Here is a 22,681-nt window from a genome sequence, read left to right on the forward strand (position 1 = left end):
ACCTGGTTGTTGAAATGGTGGAAAACTGTGTGAAGGGTTTGTGGCAGGGGTTAAATTTGACGGGTGACCCTACCCGTCAAGGAATTTTTTTATGACGTTTTTATTTTTAAACTGCCCATCATATGACTTTTAAAATTTATTTGTACAAGTTTCCATGATTGTTTCTGTATATCAACACAATCAACATATGCATGTGGAATTGCTACAGATCGTAATTCATGCTTGTGAACAAGCCCCTCCTTATCACAAATTTCTAGAAAGCCAAATTTAGAGGCATCTATAAATTTAGATAATTAACATGTGCGGGCGTCAAATTTACCTAAAATAACAAAGAAGCTTTGTAATAGGGTCTAGCTTGACACACTGCTCAACAAATGTCCATGACGACTACACACAAACCACTCCTACCAAATAACCTCCTGCGATGCTTTCATTTCCCCCTTGGAGGCCACCAAAAGGACCAACACCAAACCAGAGCGCGGATATGCATGCCAGGCTCCCTCATCTTCCCACGCCTTAATCGTTCGCCACCCCCAAACTCCAACGCGATGTTAATCCTCACACGAGTTTCTAACATGTTGATATTACTCCTCCCATTACATACACTTTGATGAAGTGACCGGAAAGACTGTCCCTCACCTCACTCCACCCGTATTCACAAATAAGGCTCCTCTTCCATGTCTTACAAAGACCTCACCCCATCGACGATTAACTCAGTTGAATTTAACCACAACCCATACATCTGATTTTGAATTGATGATTTTTTTTCACCATAAAGTTATAAACTTTTTTCTACCTTACACTTTTGATTAATCATCATATAATTTTAATTTACTGATTATCAATATTAAAGAGGAGAAATCAATATAACTTTCAAATAATCTTTCACTTTTTATCTCAAGAGAGAGTTTTAACCATAAAAAAAACCTAATAACAAATGGCTTCTCAAAAGCTGAACCTAGTCCATACTTCATAAATTAATACTAATTACTAATAACTCTCATGAAAATATGACAAATTCATACTATACTCAAAACCGAAGGCGGCCCGATTTCTTACGTGTCCTATTTTATCCATTCCTATTCATAAAAATCAAAGCAATCATCGATAGAGCACTACCTCAAATCATTTATATCTAAGTTCCACTCGTCTAAGAAAATGATGTATTTATATAACAGATCCTTAATTGAGTTTTATTCTTGGTGTAAGCTGGTCAAACCTTTTAGCCCTCATTTGTGCAGCGTGCTCAACATGTATTTCGTCTCGAGCTTCCAGAGACCGGAGTTCGGCCTTGTTACCCGAGATTAAATGCCGAAGCGTGTCAGAGAGGTCGTCCATGTTAAAATAATCAACATCAGTCACCTGCAGCAGCGTAGAAATATCTATGTTCAGATTCTGGTAAAGCAGAAAGGGCATCATAGTGTTCCCGCGAGAATAGAAAAATACCTTGCGAGAAAAGAAAAATACCTTACTATGTATGGTATGAAACACTGCATTATCGATGACAGAAGACGTAGCGTTCACAACTTCAAGCCCACATTCTTCCAACACCATTAGAAGATCGGAGTAGACAATCTGATCTTGGAACGCGTTAACGGAGACCTCAACACTGGAATGGGAGAAATTTATTTTCATGGAAGGGATTTCCCCATCCAATCCCTGGAATCGCAGATGTTTCCTGCAAAAATTCTGGTTAGATGAGGATTGAATGCCCACAAAGGGAAATTCTTCTTTTCTAGCTAAACTGGTCTTCATTCTATCTCTTTTTCTTGAGAGATCTTCGATTTTTTTGCTGTAGATGACGAATATAATTAACAGCTCCAAGCACTTGGTCTGACTCTGCACGTTTTCCCTGCTCAACAAAATATGGAGCTGCCCATTCATAAAACTGAAGCAAAGGAGATGAAAAAAGTGAAAAAAACCCTAACAAATACTTTGAAGCTGGATGCCTCTAAAGCAGAAAACCCTAGATACCAAGTGAAGAAAACGTACCCGAAGATTTTCTTCTGGAAGCAATGCCCTCAGCCTGGAAAAGAGCGTTTTCATCTCCTTCCGCCTCTGTTTTTCAATCAAACTGTGATTCCACCTTTTATCGGTCGGAGCGGTTTGTGATACTGTATCCCGGTAAGGACCATGAATTGCCAAACCAGAATTGCAGAATGCGCTCATTAAACAAGGATTATCCAAATGGTCCTGATAATCGACTGGGGTTTCAAATATGCAGCAGCTGATGAAATTGGAGCTTTGGGCATGATGGTTATTATAAGATGGAGGATCTTCGGTCGATTGTAACGGACTAGAACGAGATACACCCTCTGTAACATCGACAGACATGTTTATGCCATCGTTACAGGAGAGGAATATTGCTTGGAACCCAGAAGGAATACTCATATTTATGGTTAAAACTCAGATGGATGTTGCAATTTGCAAAGCGTGGGAGTTGTAAAGCTAAGAAATCTTTGCCAGCGATTTACAAGCAGAGTGGGTCCGTGATCTTCTGCAACAAGATTAGGGTTTGATCTCTTCGATCATACGAACTTAGGAACAAGATCTCCAATCCTGATAAACAACTCGGGAACCGCCTACGACTCCCACGACGCCGACGATCGCCTTCGTCCTCTTGAATCCAAGTTCCAGTACCTCGAGGCTCGAACCTGTCCATATTCAATTAAAGTTTTAACTTACGGGTGCCAGGTGGATGGATTATAAAGAATATATACCGTAAGGTTAAATATATATATAAAAAAAAATTTATAAAAAAAAAAAATTTAAAACTTTTAATTTTTAAACATGCCCGTCATATTGACGTTTTTTAAAATTAATGGCAAGTTGCAGATGACGTGGAGATTTGAAATTAAAACGTTTTTTACGAGTAAAAAAGTGAAATACTGGTATACGGTCGTCAAATTTAACCCCTGGTTTGTGGACTCTTGTAGGCCGGTTTCAGTCAAATATTCAGTGGTGCCAAAAGGAGCATCAGAGGCGGGCTGAGGTGGAAGGCCTGGAGTGGTGGGAGTGGGTTGTGGAAATGGTGGGGTACTGAATGGGGGAGTGTCGGGAAGAGGAGGAAAGGCAAAGCCTGAACCTGGATTGGTCGGAGAATTGCAGGGAGGGCCGGGAGGATTTTTGGGAAAGCGTGGAGTGCCTGGTCGTGGCCAATTGAATGGAGGCCATTGAGGAGTTTTGGGAAATGGCGGCCGAACGAAGGGAGCGCCTGGAGGAAGAGGAACTTTGGGAATGCGATAACGTTGAAAAATGGTGCATTACCCAAGGGAGACCACTACAACGAAGGGTCAGGGTTTGTGTACGTCTGCGGGCCTACTTTCCAGTTTTGATCAAAATTCTAGGCCACCATCGAACGGTGGGCATATACACCCGCTGTTCATTTATGGCCCTATAGCATGGGAAAGATGGCTCACCCCAACAAGGATCAGTGACTAATAAATCCCATGCTATCGGACCATAAATGAACGGCGGCTTTATATGCCTATCGTTCGATTTTGCTGAGGCCGAAATCGAACAGTGGGCTTATACAGCCGCCGTTCATTTATGGCCGGATAGCCTGGGAAATATGGCTCGCCCGAAGGGTCAGGGTTTGTGTACGTCAGCGGGCCTACTTTCCAGTTTTGATCAAAATTCTCGGCCACTGCTCGAACCCTCATCATTCTCAACACGCCTTCGCCTTGGCCTTTGCTGTAACCACACGATGCCGGTACGGTTTCATGGCGGTAGCTGAAATACCCTGCACTGTACGCGAGAACTCCATTGTAGAGGGAATCCTGCACGAGCTGTGAGGGCTTTTGAGCGGCTTCACCAAACACTTGCTCAATTGATAAGCAGAGTGAAAAATATTGGAAGGAAACGCCACCTTGAATTCTCCATTTTCGTCTGTTTCCCCTGTGATGGATACGGTCATCGTACCTTTCCTGTTGAGGCTGCATTCCACAGCCACCGAAGCACCTGTTCGTTTGTTCATCGAAAGGAGTTATGCATCTACCATATATGGAAAATGACTTTCATACCATATATCTAGTCTAGTAGATTTACCATACATAGAAAATAAATATGAAAATGGCTTTCATACCAGATATGACGTAGCCATTTTGAGAGGGCCTGCCCTCTAAACATGCATCACAGAACACATTTCCAGTAACCACGACAGATCCAGAAGCCTTTTCTTGAGCTGCCGAATTAGTGGCGGTACCCAAAGCCAAGTAGCTTAGGAGAAAGCCAACCAGAATGGGTATTATTGCAGGAATTTCAACAGACGCCATGATCGGCACTGAAGTTACAGACAAGTGTGTGTGTGTATCCGTTGAGAGCATAGGAGCTTATATAGGTAGTGGTGTGGAGTACATTTCCTTGGCAGTTGCCGAGTAAAATGAATAATGAGATCAATGATTCGACGTAATCGTAGAAAATGTGTACGTGGATAGGTTTGAAGGCCATCTATCTTGGAATTTGACAATTCATGTTTTTATATTTGGGTTTGGAGTTGCAATCCATCGTTTTTCCATTCGCGAGTTTTCCTCATGGTTTGAGCTTTCCTGATTCACTGAAATCGGGATTTTATATTTGGCCTTGGAGTTGCGGTCGTTTTTACGTTCGCGAGTTTTCCTCATGGCCTCAGTTTTAGATTCAGTAAACTAGACGGTGGTTTTATACTTATGTTGAAGTTGCCATTGTTTTACCCGTCGCCAATCTTTTCTTTTTAAATGAAGGAAATATAAATATTTTTCTTTTATTATTTTATTTATACGTGGATCTCAACGTATTTCCTTTTGTCGTGTGTATCTCTTTTGTAATTATCAGCGGCCACAAAAAATATTAATATTAGTTATGTGAGTAAGTAGTTATCAGTCATTGCTCATTTCAGATTTCCAGCAAAGCTCAATGACATGATACGCGTGATCATCCCCAACCTGTAACTAGCTTGCCCTACTTTTCATTCTCCATTCTTTTTCTCTGTAATAGAGAGTTTTCCCCTGTTTCTCTACAGTATGAATGTATGTTCTATGGTCTATGAAGGTCTCCCTTGATATGCCTCGATTAATAGAGTATTTTAATTTAGATTGGATTTCATCCATGGCTTTTTATGCCTTAGCCCTTTTGAATTTTACCCACCTTGAAATGGTAGCCTTCGATTACTAAAGGTTTTCATGGATATGAATTGCAAAGTACTCTGAACGATTCAAAGAGAAATCACTCCATTGAAGATTTATGGATTCATCGAGAGAGGGATAATTGTTCATTTGAGTCGTCTCCTATGTTTACCCACTACTTAAAATTGAGGTTTTGGTATAGAATTATTTTTAATATGAGGAAGAAATCTAATCATTTGGACGCAAGGGTCGAAAAATTTCTATTGTTTGACCAAGTAGGATGGACCTTCACATGAACAATGTCACATAGGTTGATGGATTCAAATAAATCGGTTAGGAAATCAGGGAGGGGGTAAGATATGGCCATGCAACCCCAAACCTCATAAACCCCAAGAGAGAAATTTAAATCTCCTTCGATGAGAGAGATGTCTCAGTTCACATAGGGAACAAGAGATTTCGACTCAAAAATCCCATGAAAAAACCGACCATATGAACCTATTGTGTCAACTTGTAATAATCCCACTAGACTACCCTGTTGCATCATTGGCTACAAAGTCCACAGAGGGAAAGCTTGATTTCAATGTATTTTCTTAATTTGTTGATTCTAATATTCATTTTTGGGGTAATATGAGTTATAGGTAATTTAACTTGATTATATTTTTTATAATCAGTGTTCTAGAAGGGTCGGAAATGCCCCTACGATTTAAAGATGGAATTTTCATTTGGAGACTTGAGAGGGACCTTAAGCTCTAAGGGCCTTAAAATAGATTTTTCTTCCCAAAGGGAAGTTCAAAATGTGCTTTCTTTTAAGCTTAGATAAATATTAGGTATTTTATGCCTCTATTCAATGACTTAATTCTTTTTTCTTTGATCATTGTGGGGTTGCATCCAAGTTCATGAATAACAAGATCTCCACAGTGTTCGACAAGAGAATGAAAGTGTATATTATAGTGAGCAAGAGGGGGTAGGGAAGTGAGTTGGGGTGGAGGATGAAATATGAAGAGTAAATTGGCACAAGATAGGGGAGATGAAGGAGGAAGAGAGGGAAAAGAAGGGTTGAAGAAGGAAACTAGGGAAGAGAGGAGTGAGGAGAGGTCTAGGAGGGTGTCCAAAGGGGTAGGACTAGGGGAGGGATTCACGGAGATAGTAGAGAAGGAACCCTTTAAATTATTCAACTCAAAACATGATAGAGGGAATGAACCATTCATACCTATGGAGTAGGGGCCCTCCTAAGAACATGTGGTTGATGGACCCTAAGTTGCTTCAAGCTCTTGGGTAGTCAAAATCAGTGCCTAATTAGTGCCTTGCAAAAGACTAGTCACCATAAAATCTTGAATTTGAGGGGAACTTTAGTAGGGGCATCCCAAGCCATTGATGTCGCCAGAGAAAGTTGAGGGGATATTGAGTAGAGGGGATCCTTCCTTACACATATGTCTTCCCAAGCTTCCTAGAGTTAGCTTTGTCAAATAGAGTTAAGGATCTAATGTTTAAAGATATGCCTTTTTGTATTCTTGCAAATTTGAATGTGATTGGGATTGTCTAGTTTCTTTGCCTCACTCCTTCATACACATACATAACTTCTGGGAAAATCTTTGTTTCTCTCGACCAAGCATGCTGAGTTTAAAATAACCAAGATCTATAGGTGAAATTACTATCTTAAATATAATTGGTGACTCAACTAGGGATTCTGAGTACATCGATTTTCTTTTCCTATTGTATTTCATTTTCTTGGGACTTTTTTGTTTCCTTGAAGTTTTATAGTGGCCATTAGTAATTTAAGAAGCGTTGTTTCAAAACCCAAGTCTCGAATCCTCTTAGATCTAGGTTTTTCTTTTTTGTTTCATGCTATCTTAAAGATGAATAGCTAAGCTCCTTGGTACACACACTATTCTCATCAACTTGAAAACATCAACATTCTTTTACATCAATAACTTTATTTAGTTGAAAACTTCATAGCATAAACATTCTTCTACATCAATAACTTTATTTAGTTGACATTTTTAAGGAGGTAAAAATGTTGGCTCTGTTAGGTCCTTATAATACCAGTGATTCCCTCATTACTATTGTCATTGTAACCTTTATTGTCATTATTGTGCCCCTATTGTCCCCCTAGTGTTATTATTGTGCTCAATAAAAGCCCACTATTGTTATTGTTGTGCCCTTATATTATTATTGTTATGTTGACTTTGATTATATTTTGACCCCTTAGACTCCTATATATAGAAAGGAGTTTTTGTCATTTGTATCATCCAAGAATTGTTCATTTTTGTAATGTAAAGGAGGATTCCCCCTCGAAGAGGATGATTTATAAGGCGTTGATCTTTCTTTTCTATCTTTTTGTAAGCTGGTTTCATAACATTTGGTATCAAAGCTTTGGATTCTAGGGTTTCATTGCTCCAAACAGGTCATCGTGGCATTTTTGCTGTAACTTTGTTTTTGAGATGTTTCAGAAGCTAAAAATAAACTCATTTGAGAGGAAACCATTCTGAACCTCGGGTCTGAATTTCAGATATTGCCTCGCTATATTTTCGGAGAAATGATCTCAGAAGTTAGGGTTTTTGCAGACTCCCGAATTACATTCCAAATAGGTGACCTTGTGAAAATCGTCATAGCTTTCTCTCTCAGCATCATATTGAAATTTCATAAGAAGTTACATAAATAGGAGGAATAGTAGTTTTTTATGTATCATTTTCAAATCCAAAAGTCAACACAGTGACACATGGCACATCGTACAAGTTCTCTCTACTGAAAAATTATATAATCAGGTCATCTTGGGAGATTGTGCATCACTCTTTCTTGGAGAATCCAATTATGATCAGATTGGTGGCATTGGAAAGAGGACTCAGAGGGATATCGTAGGAATCAATGTCAGACCTTGGAGATATGCAATTATAGAGATACAACATATTCAATATCGAGCTTCTACAATGCGAAAAATTGTGTGTAGTCTTTTAAAATTTTTTCATATGTTTGGGTTGAAAAAATAGTTTGAAGTTCAAAGGGCATAGTGAAGCATAATTATCATTAATTGATGCCCCGAAGAAAGAAAATGGAAACACCTAGTAAGCAACCTGAAATCTCTAGCATGACTCATGAAGAAGAGGAAGAAATGCAACATGATATATCAAAATTACAATACCAAGTGCAACAAATTTCACTCTCACAAAAGGTAACAAAAGCTAAGATTGATGGTTTAAAGAAAGGCGTGGAAGCTAAGATGAATGGAATGGAAGCTAATATGAATGGCGTATAGGTTAATATGGATGGCGTGGAAGCTAAGATGGATGGCATGGATGCTAAGATGGATGGTATAGAAGAAAAGATGAAAGGCGACATGGAAGATTTGAAGATAGATTTCACTAAGTTTCTATAAGAAATGCTTACTAATGGTGAAAGGGTGATAAAGGAAACTCATGATGAGAGTAAAAGAAATTTTAATCATGATTTCATAGACTCTAACATTGGATTGAAGACCCACCATGTTCCAAATATCGATATGACGAATTTTAATGGCAAGGATCCTGTAACATGGATAATAGAGACAGAGCAATATTTCAATCTCCATAACGTGCGAAACACATAAAAGGTATCAATAAGTTTTTATGGTATCAATGGATTTTCTCTCATAAATAAATTGTCACTTGGGCAATTTTTACAAAAGAAATGATAGCACATTATGAGGAGACAAAAAGCAACACTTTTTTAGCCAATTGATAAACCTCAAACAAAAAGTTTGAGTGATGGACCACATTGAGGACTTCCAAAACTTGAATATAAGGGTAAAATATATTCCAGAGGAGAATATGATTGATGTGTTCATAGGGATTTTAAAGGATAACATCCAACATGAGGTTCTCCTATGGGAATCTGACTCATTGGAGAAGGCATTTAGGCTGGCAAGAAAAATGGAAAGAAAAATTATGGAAACAAGGAAGCCTACCACTCACAACTATAAAGATGAAAATGTTGTTTCCCCTAGCCTTCCACAACCTATAAGGTTGACACCCTAAGAATTGGAAAAAAAAATTGCAAAAGGGATTTGTTACAGTTGTGATAGAAAATACACTAAAGGTCATAAGTGTGCTTAGAAGAAAGTATTTTACATAGATTACGAAGAGGAGGAAGAAAAGGAAAAAGAAACATCAAAAGAAGAGGATATACACCATGAGAGAACCTAGAGAAAGAAGAAATGAATCCGATCATATCTTGTAATGCATTGGCTGGAATTACCACTCCTTAAACTATCAATATAGAAGGGCATATCAAGAAGAAAAAGGTAATAGTTTTGATTGATTCGTGGAGTACCCATAATTTTATTCATTGTAAGATAACCAAGGAATTAAATTGCTTCCTATATCTAGCACCAGAGTGTGCAGTGATGGTTGCAAGTGGAGGTACCATAAATTGGTCTGGAAAGTGTCATAATATCAAGATATCCATGGGATAGTATGTATTGAATAGCCCAATTCTTTCCATTCCAATGGGTGGTGCTGATGTTGTATGTGAGTCCAATGGCTACAATCCTCGGGTACAACTGATTTTATTTTTCAAGAAACTTTTATGAAATTTTCTTCGGAAGGAAAGGAAGTTGAATTAAGAGGCATCGTAGGGAAACCAAGAAAGATAATCACCTCTAATGGAATGAAAAACCTTCTAAATAAAGACCAATGAGGAGTAATTGCACAATTATGTTCGCTAGAGGTTCCCACATCGAAATCATATATTTCTCCAGATCTCCAAAAAGTCTTGGACAATCATTCCAAGGTATTTGAGATTCCCAAAGGTCTCCCACCTTTTTGCGATCATGATCATGTTATTCATTTGATTCTAGGAAGTGTTCCTCCAAACATCAAGCCTTACAGATATCCCTATGCCCAAAAGAGTGAAATTGAATGTATGGTTGCAGAAATGTTAGAGGTTGGTATAATTCAACCTAGTCAAAGTTATTTCTCTGCTCCAGTAGTATTGGTGCACAAGAAGGATAGGTCATGGTGCATGTGTCCACATTATAAGGAGCTCAACAAGCTCACTATTAAAGATAAATTTCCCATTCCTGTCATTGATGAGCTATTGGATGAATTGCATGGATCAATTTAGTTCACTAAGTTGGATCTTTGTTCATGATATCATCAAATCAGAATGAAAACTAAAGACATTCCAAAAACAACATTTATACCTCATGAGGGTCATTATAAATTTTTGGTCATGCCTTTTGACCTTACCAATGCACCTTCTACATTTGAATGTTTGATGAATTCCATTTTCAAACCTTTCCTTCGAATATTTGCATTAGTATTTTTTCATGATAAACCAATCAATAGAAAGTCTTGCAAGGACCATGTTCAACATGTTCAGAGGGTGCTCATACTATTGGAGGAAAAATAATTATATGCAAAAAGTTCCAAATGTTTCTTTGGAGTACAAGAGGTGGAATATCTCGGTCATATTGTATCTCATGAAGGTGTTAAGGTAGACTCTGGCAAATTAAAGCCATTACGGAATGGAAAATCCCCATATCCATAAAGCATCTCTGAAGATTTCTCGGGTTGATAGGGTATTATCACTATTTTGTTAATAATTATGGGACAATAGCAGCACCTCTAACAACATTATTGAAGAAAGATGCATTTTTATGGACTCCAGAAGCAACGAAGGCCTTTGAACATCTTAAAGAGGAAATGTGCCATGCACCGGTCTTAGCTACGTTAAACTTCACAAAAACCTTTATTTTGGAATGTGATGCCTCAGGAAATGGAATTGGTGTTGTTTTAATGCAAGAAGAAAGACCCATTCTTTTGGAAGTCATCCAAAGAAAGGAAACTATTTACACAAAGCTATTTATGATAAGGAAATGTTGGCAATACTACATGCACTTAAAAAATGGCAACCCTGCCTAATAAGAAGACACTTCAAGGTAAAAATGGATCATGATAGCCTTAAATATTTTTTAGAAAAAATATTATATTCAAAAGAGAAGGAAAAATGGGTCACAAAGATGTCGAGTTATGAATTTGAAATCATATACAAAAAAGGGAAGCAAAATGTTGTAGCAGATGCACTCTCAAGAAAGGATGAGGACGTGGAAGAATTGCTTTTTGCCATTTCTATTATTCAACCAGATTGGATAAACGAAGAAAGTGATGAATGGAAGAACGACGAAAAAGTGTGGACACTCATTAAAAAAATACAACAAGATCCTAGTAAATATGATACATTTAGCTAGAAAAATTATTCGTTATGGTACAAAGATCGCTTATACCTATGTCAAAATTCCCAACTCAAACAAAATATTCATATGGAATTGCATGCCTCTCCCTTAGGAGGGCACTCGGGATTTTTAAAAACTTACCACAGGGTTAAGAAGGATTTTTTTTGGGATGGCTTTAAATTTGATATTCAAAATTCTGTGGTGGAATGTTTGGTTTTCTAAAAAAATAAAGTTGAAACAATTAAGTCCCCTCATCTATTACAACCTTTATGCATTCCAAGTCAATGTTGGGAGAAGGTTTCAATGGATTTTATCACAAGTTTACCCAAGTCTGAAGGAAAGAGTGTCATCATGGTGGTAGTTGACACACTTACCAAGTTTGCACAATTTTGTGCATTATCTCATCCATTTAAAGTCAGTATAGTTTCTACTACATTTATGGAAATAATTCAAAAGCTACATGGAAACCCAAAGATTAATGTAAGAGAAAAAGATCCCATTTTCACTTGAAATTTTTGGACATGATTATTTTCTTGCCTTGGTACTCAGTTAGCTCAAAGCTCATCTTATCATCCTCAATCTCATGGGAAAAATGAGATAGTAAAAAATTGTTTGGAAGGATATCTTCGTTTCTTTGTATCAGATAAACAAACACAATGGGTCGAATGGTTGCATTTCGCTGAATGGTGGTATAACACTTCCTTCCATACTGCAGCCAAAATGACCCCATTTATGGCACTTTATGGATATCACCCACCATCCATGACATCATATTTAAGAGAAAATTATGAGGTTCAAGCAGTGGAGGATCACATCGAGCATCAACAACAAGCTCTTCAACTCTTACAGGATAACCTAACTTTGGAATAGAATAGAATGAAACAATAGGCAGATCGACATCACAGGGAAATAAGTTTTGATATAGTTGACTCGGTATTTCTACGGCTACAACCATATGAACAAATGTCCCTCAAGAAAGCTAAGAAGTATAATAAATTATCACCAAAGTATTATGGTCCATACAAGGTGTTGCAAAAGATTGGCACTATGGCATACAAATTGGATCTTCCTACAGCTTCCCAAGTGCACCCAACTTTCCATGTTTCATGCTTAAAGAAGGTTATTGGTGACAAGCTCCCAGTTCAAAAAATATTGCCATAACTTGATGAGGAAGGAAAAATCATATTGGAACCTGAAGAAGTCATTAAAACAAGAACTCGATAGCTACGAAATCGATCAATTTCGGAGTATCTTGTCAAGTGGAAGAACTTACCCGCTGAAGATTCCACATGGGAGGATGAGAATTTTATACAGAAGCATCCAAAACTACTCAAGTGTTGAGGACAATGCTTTTTTGAAGGAGAGGGGCATGTTAGGTCCATATAATACTTGTGATTCCCCCATTACTATTGTCATTGTAGCCCTTATCGTTATTGTTGTTTCCCTATTGTCTCCATATTGTTATTATTGTAACCCATAGAAGCCCACTATTGCTATTGTTGTGCCATTATATTATTATTGTTATATCGGATTTGATTATATTTTGACCCCTTAGACTCCTATATATAGAAATGAGGTTTTCTCATTTGTATCATCCAAGAATTTTTCATTTGTGTAATGTAAAGGTGGTTGCCTCCTCAAAGAGGCTGATTTCTAAGGCATTGATCTTTCTTTTCTATCTTTTTAAGAGTTGGTTTCATAACATGGATCACATTAGATAAATAGAGGGAAGGATAACCAAATTCCTTTGTAAAGAAACACACATCTTTCCCATCATAGTGAAAAAGGTTTCTTAATCTTTGATGTAGCTAATTATCTTTTGACTTCATTTATTTTTCTTATAATCTTTAAATTACAATTTTTAATTTTCATAAATTATTAATAATTTATTACATTTTTAATTTATTTGTTCTCGATGAAATTTACATACTTTTATAATTTATTGTTTCTATAAATTTTAAATAACATTTTATAAATATAATATATAAAGCACTTGTAAATCCTTTAGCAATATGTATCTCATTTAAAATCGTAAAATATTTTTTTAAATAGTTAAACCAAACTTTACCTTTCTTACTCACCAGAAATTCTGATACAAATTGAGACTTCATAATTGTGTGCAAGCCAAACACCATTAAACCTTAAGATATGTATATGCGTAAATATTTGTATTTTCCCTCTTTCAAGTTTGTAGTTTTTAATTTTATAAGACATTTAAACAGTAGATCTTACCTTCATGGTAAATGATAGAAAATTATATATAGTTTTTTTACATGGAAAGGGATGGAATATTGTATATAGTTTTCTATCTATATATATATGTAAAATATTTCAGATATCATTATTAAAATAAGTAATATAAACCAAAATCTAATATAATAGAAATATAAAATTAAATATAATTTTAATACACAGGTTTACAAAGTTAACTAGTTTTATCTTAATAAAATTCTTATTATTTATAAAAATATTTTAATGATTTTTATGAAAAAATTAAATGATAAATAATATATAACATTCATCAAAATTATGATAAACTTATATTTTGAATTAATATTTTTAGTTAATTAATTATATATTAATAATTTTAATTAATTAATTTGTTTAATTTCTAACAAGTTTAATAGTAATTCAATTAAAATAATAAGAGACTAATTTATGAATGTTGAGAGTTTTTCCATAAAAATTACATTAGAAACAATTTGTAGACGTGTTTCTAACCATCTATTGTGGTTCATCGTCATGACAAGATGAACCACACTAGTTGGTTTGAACATTGATACATTGTTTCTAATTTGATTTTTACTAAAAAACTCTCAACATTCTTAAGATGGATCCCATAAGCCTGAATTCAATATAATTTATGATTTTGAAAGAAAAAAAAAATTCTAAATAATCTATCAATTAAGTGAAAAATTTACATAGGTGACAAATACAATTATATTTAAGTTTATTAGTAATCAAATTAAAATGTCAAACAAACAAATTAAAAGGATATTTTGTTTAGATAATGTATCAACTAAGTAAATATTTTGACGTGTGGACAAACATGTAAATTATACACCATAAATTTAGCATTCAAATATTAATGACAAAGACAAACTTATAAGTTTGAAAAATGAATTTCTTGATTCCGCCAAGTCATGATTAAATTAATAACTATGAAAACATATTTATAAGTTCGAAAAATAATGTTTATGAATTTAATAATTTTGACAACAAAGTCATAAGTTTGAAAGGTAATATTTTCATTTCATAAATTTCCAATTAAATTAATGGTTTAAACTTACTATCAAATTTGTCTACTTTACACCATAAAATTAAATTAATGATGTATCCTTCATATTATAAATTTAACATTCAAAAATTAATGATAAAAAAAATATAATTTTTTACTCAAATAATATATTAATTAAGTTCTCCTAATCAGGATGCGAGTCGATCTCAAAGAGGCTAGGATGGGATTTGATATGGGTAGTACGAAGGCCATAACAACCATGACCCCCCACATACTCAAGGAAGGGGGTGCGGTGTCCTTCGGAATGAATGGATGGATGGTGAGTGGGGAAGGTGGTCGAGAAAACAATAAGGTACGCTGGTGGAGAAGGCTAAGGCATTTGATCTGCAGGATAGGCGAGAGTAGTTATGGAGACGGGATGCGATTCAGAGTTGGGAAAGCATGAAGGATAGAAGGTAACCTTGGTTGTGGACAAAAGATGGAATCTGGGTATGTAATTTGGTCCTGCTCTTGTATTGATTCCATGAACTGGCTGCGGTTCTACTGGGGGGAAGGGAGGGGTAAGTGCCCGATGCAATGGGGATTAGCATTCCGTGGAAAGCATTGGGGCGGCAAGGGCATGCCATGGCCTGGTTCTGCATTCTGATTCTCTCCCAAATGTACCAAAACCATGTTTGCGGAGTGGCCAAGTGCAGGCTGTGAAGATATTTGGGTCTATCTTTAGTTTCTTAGGCCAGGGTGATAAGGGATAGTGGTATTACAATTCCCAGGGGGGTAGGTGCTGAATAGAGAGGTAGGAAAGAGCTGAGGGTGGGGTGATGGGAGTACAACCATGGTAGTATGATTTAGAGTAACCATTGAGAAAATGGTACCCGCATGTCACTGAGGGCAAAGATAGGAACCTCGAGCAACAATCTGGTCGGAGGGGAAAGCAAAGCCATGACTTGTATCTATTGTTTGAGGGTTTAAGAAGCTGGTATAATTGCAGGCATCCTGCTAGGCTCTAGAAGGGCCTGTGGGCTTGGCTCTAGATGCGGCGGCATGATCAGAATATGAGCCATAGCAAGGGGGATGGCTTTTATATTATTATTGTTAGGTCAGCTTGGTTATATTGTGACCTCTTAGACTCCTATCTATAGAAAGGAGGTTTTGTCATTTGAATCATCCAAGAATTGTTCATTTGTGTAATGTAAAGGACGTTTCCCCCTTAAAGAGGTTGAATTCTAAGGCATTGATCTATCTTTTCTATCTTTTTGTGAGCTGATTTCATAACATTTTGTATCAGAGCTTTGGATTCTAGTGTTTCGCTGCTCCAAACAGGTCATCATGGAATTTCCGCTATAACTTTTTTTTTTTTTTTTTTTTTTTCTGCAACGTTTCAGAATCTAAAAATAAAACCAATTTAAGATTAAATCATGTCGAACGTTGGATCGGAATTTCAGATTTTGTCTCATTATATTTTCGGAGATATGATCTGAGGAAGTTATGGTTTTTGCAAGCTCTAGAATTTCATTTAAAACAGATTATCGTGGAATTTTCTCTATAACTCTTTCACTATGAAGTTTTAGAAGCTAAAAAAAAACCCATTTGAGAAGAAATTGGTCTGAACCTTGGCTCCGAATGTCAGATCCTATCTCACTATATTTTAGGAGATATAATCTGAGGAAGTTAGGGTTTTTGCAGACCCCAAATTACATTCCAAACAGGTCACCTTAGGAAACTCGTCATAAGTTTTGCTCTGAGAATCAGATTGAATTTTTGTAAGAAGTTATAGAAAGAGGACAGACTATAACTTTTTTTGGTATCATATTTAGAACCTAAGGTTGAAATAGTGACCCGCAGCACGTCGTACAAGTTCGCTTTATTGAACCATTCTATACTCAGGTCATCGTGCGATATTTGGTATAACTCTTCATTGGAGAATCCAATCTTGATCAGACTTGCGGGGTTAGAAATATTACTCAGAGGGTTACCACAAGAAGAAATTTCGGACCTGGAAAATCCAAAATTAAAGAGATAAATCAGATTCAATATAGAGCTCCTACAAAGTGAAAAACGGTGTGTAGTATTTTTAAACTTTTTTCATAAGCTTGGTTTGAAAAATTAGTTTGAAGCAATTCAAAGAGCATAGTGAAGCATTATTATCGGTAATTGATGCCCCGAAGAAAGAAAATGGAAACACCTAGTAAGAATCTTGAAAGCTCTAGCATGACTCATGAATAAGATGAAGAAATGCAACATGATATATCAAAATTACGAGACCAAGTGCAAAACATTTCACTCACACAAAAAGTAACAGAAAATAAGATGGATGGTTTAAAGAAAGACGTAGAAGCCAATATGGATGGTTTAAAGAAAGGCATAGAAGCTAAGATGAATGACATGGAAGCTAATATGGACGGTGTGTGTTAGTGTCAGTCTTTGCAGCCTTCCTCCAGTGATTAAACATGCTCTTACAAAGTGATTTTAAGGTGTCAAGGTCAAATTTTGTCATTTTAGTGAGTCTTCAAGCAAAATTTGGTCACTAGCTATTAGGTCTAGGGTTTGTTTTCACTCCCTTCAAAGTTGTCAAAATGTCGGTCCATGTCACCATTTAGTTGAGTGTACCATCATTCAGAGGGTTTTAATCATCATGTCAGTTTCCAATGGGTCATTTTACACCTTGTTCATGCTTCAGTTGTCCTAGATAAGGTTCATTTCCCTCTCCTAGGGTTTTGAAGGTAATTTCTCTTGGATGTTCAAATCATCAGCAACACTTGTATCCTGATGTTCATACACCTTCCCCTATCCTTAATGTACCTTTTTAAACACTTCGCATCACTTATATCCCTCAAATTCCTCATTTTCGTACAAACCCTAGTTTCTTGCTACAACTTGACAATTTTCTAGGCTAGGCCTGTGTTTTGCCATTTTGGACCCCTTCCCCTCACTAAATCTTTGAAATTCCACTTTCCCCTGCTTCCTAACAATCTTCCCTACTTCCCAAAATTTTCTCAAGAATTTAGAAGCCCCTTATCTCCTTCATTTCACTTCATTTCGAGAAATCCCCTGTTCCACACATCGGGATAGGTTTTACTCCAATGATGTTTTTGAGCAAGAAAATATGAATTTGGGAAAACTAAGAGAGGGTTTTGTCTAGAATAAGCCAAGGAAGAAAAACCTCCTTCACATTTTACACAGGTGTCATGGTTTTAGAGAACTGTCAAAACTACAGTAACGTGAGGAGATTTGATGCACCTCTAAAGTGACCTTGGGAAAATCAATATTTCTCCTAGCTTGGTTGGCCAAATGACTTGCTTGACAAGTCAAATGATAACTAGACACAAGGAGATTTCCAATGAGCTATCATGAGCTCAATTTTTGGTTTAGGAAGACCTTCAAAAGTTGACTGCAACAGCACTCTGCCTTGAGGCAGCCTCATTTTGCACATTTTGACCAGTCTTGGGAGATTTGATTTTTAACAGGGAAAATGAACTCCAAATTGAAAAATTCAAGTTGCGTTGGAAATTAGACTCAATAATATTTCCAACGAGCTATCCCATGCCAAATTTGGGCACCAGGAAGGCCTCCAAAACTTGTCTGCAAAAAGGCGCTACGCATTCATCCGGCTCTACGCATTGGGCAGTGATTTGCAGTGTAATTTTATAACTGGCGCTATGCATTGGGTAGTGATTTGTAGTGTAATTTTATAACTGGCGCTACGCATTGGGGTAGCGTGGCACATAGGTCTAAAAAATCCTGAAATCCATTCATATCTTCCTCCAAAGCTCCAAAATTGAAAATTCTTCATTCCACAAGTAAGTTAACACCTCCATATTACCAATGCATGAGTTTCCATTAGTGTTTATGGTGTTTCAATAGGTTAAAAACAAAACCCTAGTTCCTAGCAAAGTTGTGTTGAGAAAATTTCCTAGGGTTTGCAAAGTTGAAGTTTTGCTGTTGTATTCCCATTTTCATTTTGCTCTCACTACACTTCACTCATATCACTTTCCCTCTCCCCTTCCATTCACACTCACCTATCCCCTTATCCCTAAAACTAGAAACCCTAATACCTAATCCCACTATTCCCAAACCCTAGTCAAATATCCCCAAATCCTAATTGTTGTCCCAAAGCCTAAATTCTATTCCCTAAACCCTTTCATTCACCAAAACCCTACAGCTAACATCAAATCCTCCCCTCATCAGTCCCACTCAACCATGGAGCTCAAGGACATATGAGAAAACCGGCAAGCTGCCAAAAGGAGGAAAGTCAAGCTCACATTAGTTGAACAAGAAATCAGTGTTGATCATGAATCTTGGCTTGAGAGGGCAAATATCCACTTGGAAAAGATGCTAGAGAAGGCCAACATAGAGAAAATTATGTAGAGGCACATGGCCCATCATTACTTGACGAGGAACAAGGTGTGCAAAGCAAGAATCAGGATTTTGAAGGCCAAGTTGAAGAAGGCATCAAGCAGGCGAAAAGAGCAAGATAGAATTTAGATCTTGGTTGAGGCTTCCTTGGCCCAACAAAACACTTGATGAAGGACACTCAACTCAAATTTCAAGAAATTTGGGACACTTTTTGCAATTTTGAAAATTTTGGCTTAAAAAACAGGTTTTTCTGCCTGATGCGCCGTGCCCCCTGGCGCGCGCTTTTCATGGGGACCTCCTTTTAAGGAAAACTCATCATTTTTGGATTTCTCATGGAAAAATATGCATGCCCACAAATGGCCAAGAAATTTTGACAGGTTTTGAGCTTCCAAAAAGGTCAAAAACACCTTAAAAATGACCTTTCTGCCTCTTTTTTGACACACAGGAAGCAGTGTTCGGAGAACTCAATTTTCGAGGGGAAAATGGAGGCTAAATTCAGAAATTTCACTTGTTCTAGAATGTAGACAGTCAGATCTTTCCAACAAGCCCACTTGGACTAAATTTGGACACCGATAAGGCCTCCAAAATCAGCTGCAAAAGGGCGCTACGCATAGGGAAATCAGGCGCTGCATAGGAGGAAATTTGCTCATTTTTGGCCAAAAACTATGTTTTTCGCCTAGGTTCTTCACAGTTTGACTTTTCTCCTTCTAATTGTCAAAGTCATGATGTAGTTTAATGTGACATGATGGATTTTGATGTAATATGCTAAATTTTCACTCATAGAGGTAGATTCATCCATGAAAAGGTAGTTTGCAACTGAATGAATCAGTTCTCTAGTTTTTAGAGGCAAGCTGTTCCAGTGCCTACTTTTTAGTTCTCAGTTTAGACCTTGTTGGAACAGCTCCTAAACTTGTGAGCTTGACACCTAGAGGCTAGGATTAGTTGTTGGTTGCCCATATCTTGCAATTTTTCAGTCATTAGCATGGTTGGACTTTTGGGAAAGCTTGGAGCTTCATTGTATACTCATTTCAGTAGTTTGGCAAAGGAATAGACTAGGGTTTGAAGCACTTTATGGGATTCTTGTGGCATCTTGATTTGGTATTGCGTTTCCTTCTGTAATTGCAAGTTTATATATGTTTTATGTATGCCATTATCTCTCTTTATTTCATATTAGCTAAATCAAATGAGGATAAAGGTAGAATACATTGAAAGTGCAATGCTCTACCTAGGGTTTATTTAGTTATCTATGTTTTCAGCTGTTTGAAGAGGATCCCTGAGTTTTTCATTCTCTCTCCAACTCCTCACCTGTCTAAAATCTCTCCATCTCACTCAATTTGAAGTACTAAACCACTTGCCTACCTTGCCCCATAGAGATCTCTGCAAAACTGAGCCTCATTCCCCGGACCCAAATCTGCCTTTCACATTTGAGCCAATAAAACATCATCAAATTCAATCAAACACCTCTGTATACATACCTAGCCTAAAACTAGTCATTGCATCAGTCATCTCATGCTTCATTGGTCATCTTTTCATAGATTGACAAGAAGAGAGCCCTCTCCCGACCTGGTAGGGCTAGCTACAGGCTAGATATAAGATAATTAGAAATCTAAATATTTTTATAAAATATCATCAACCGTTTTACAATTCACATATTAAGGACTAGTATGATTCGCCAAGGTTTCTAAACTTTAAGATAAACTCACATCCTTAAAAATTTCCCTGGGGCTTATCCATTATCTACGAGTGCTACAATCCTTTGTCTCATGCAAAGAGAAACTTATAAGAAGCACATATTTTTCCTTGCATGAGAAAAAGGATTGTAGCATTTGTGGAGAATGGATAAGGCCCCATCAATTATCTTCACATCATTCAATTATTTTGAATAGAAACTAAAAATTCTCTTTCTACTTGTTGTCACTACGATAAAGGTCGTCCAAAATATTACCTAAATAACACACTCCTTCTTAGCAAGCCTAGCAGTTAAATTCTACCACATATATGAAATCTTCCGCACATGCACAACTTCTATTTATGCACACAATTTTTTTATATTAGCATATACGGATGTTGTACATATACAAAAGATATGCATATATACGAAAGTTGAACGGTTTCCATATCTGCACATTATGGAAGTTGTGTGTAGACAATAGATGTGCATACATAAAACATGCACATATACAAAATCTATGCTTATAAGGAAGCTGTGTTGATACAAAAGTTGTGCATATACAAAATTAACACAACTTTTTTATATGCACATTTATATATCACATATATTTCGTATATGAGCAACTTTTGTGCATATAAGGAAGTTGTACATATACATAATATATGCACATATAAGGAAGTTTCACATATACATAAACTGCACATATATAGAAAATATGCATATCTTCCATATATGTGCAACTTCTGTATATGTATATATTTGTTTTATAGGTGCAACTTCAGTATATGCACATATATGATGTATATGTGCAACTTCCATATATGCACATATCTTCCATATATGAGAAACTTTGGTATATACACATATATAGAAGCTACACATATAAAAGAATTGTGTGTAACTTCCATAATGTGCATATACGACAGTCTTCGGATATGCACAACTTCCGTATATGCACAATTTCTGTATATGTGCATATTTTCCATATATGTGCATCTTCGGAAGTTTCGCATATACGGTACATTCAAATATACAGAAGATGTTCATATATGGAAGTTGTACTTATATATCTAGAATATACAACAGTCTCCAGATATGCACAATTTCCATATATGCACATATCTTCTGTATATGCATAGCTTTTGTATATGCACATATTTTATTTATATGCCCAACTTGCATATATTTGTTTCTTCCATATATGTGCATATCCTTCATATATGCGCATATTTGGAAGTTGCACAGATACAAAGGATATGCGCATATACAAAAGTTATGCATATACAAAATAACTTCATATATGGAAGTCGTACAACTTATACATATGTACATATTCTATATCACATATATTTTGTATACATGTAATTTCTATATATGTGGATATCTTTCATATATGTACAATTTTTATATATGTTCATACGCGAGAGTTCCACATGTATGGAAGATATGCACATATATAGAAGTTGCGTATATATGGAGCTTATGTATATACATATATGGAAGTTGTGTAGCTGTTATATATGCACATATACGGTAGATGCACATATACAAAAGTTTTGCATAAATGAAATATATACATATAGATAATTTATGTGACACTTCAACCATTGTATATGCGCATATCCGCTTGTGGATATACGGAAGATATGTGCATATACATAATATACATATATATGGAGACTAAGCCTATATAGAAGTTGAAGTTCTTCACAACTTTCGTATATGCGCATATCTTATGTATATGATAATATCTTCAGTATATGTGCAAATTCCTTATATGTACATATATGGAAGCTTTGCATATATAGGAACAATGTGAAACTTTCAAAATAAGCATATACGATAGCCTCCATATATGCACAACTTTTGTATATGCACATATCTTTCATATATGTGCATATTTTCCTTATATATACAATTTTTGTACATGCATTTACCGTATATTTGAAACTCGCATATATACACATATATGGAAGATATGTGCATATATGGATGATATACGCAGATACGAAAGATACATATATTCAGAAAACATGCGCATATATGGATGATATACGCATATATGAAAGTTACGTATATTCAGAAAACATGTGCATATACAAACATGT

The 22,681-nt window shown here is 36.2% G+C and overlaps 1 pseudogene across 1 annotated transcript; it reads right to left on the reverse strand.

The window, feature by feature from the left end:
* Nucleotides 1-311: 311 nt before the first annotated feature.
* On the reverse strand, nucleotides 312-2,631 carry LOC149202543 (transcription factor bHLH36-like; annotated as a pseudogene). The gene is made up of 3 exons (XR_016253543.1): nucleotides 1,993-2,631; nucleotides 1,468-1,852; nucleotides 312-1,362 (listed from the first exon to the last, which is right to left on the reverse strand). The product of XR_016253543.1 is annotated as a transcription factor bHLH36-like (transcript).
* Nucleotides 2,632-22,681: the final 20,050 nt, after the last annotated feature.

The sequence above is a fragment of the Pinus tabuliformis genome, chromosome 2_1, assembly GCF_031772625.1.
Source record: "Pinus tabuliformis cultivar Carrire ecotype Pingquan chromosome 2_1, CPIR1, whole genome shotgun sequence".
Lineage (NCBI taxonomy): Eukaryota > Viridiplantae > Streptophyta > Pinopsida > Pinales > Pinaceae > Pinus > Pinus tabuliformis.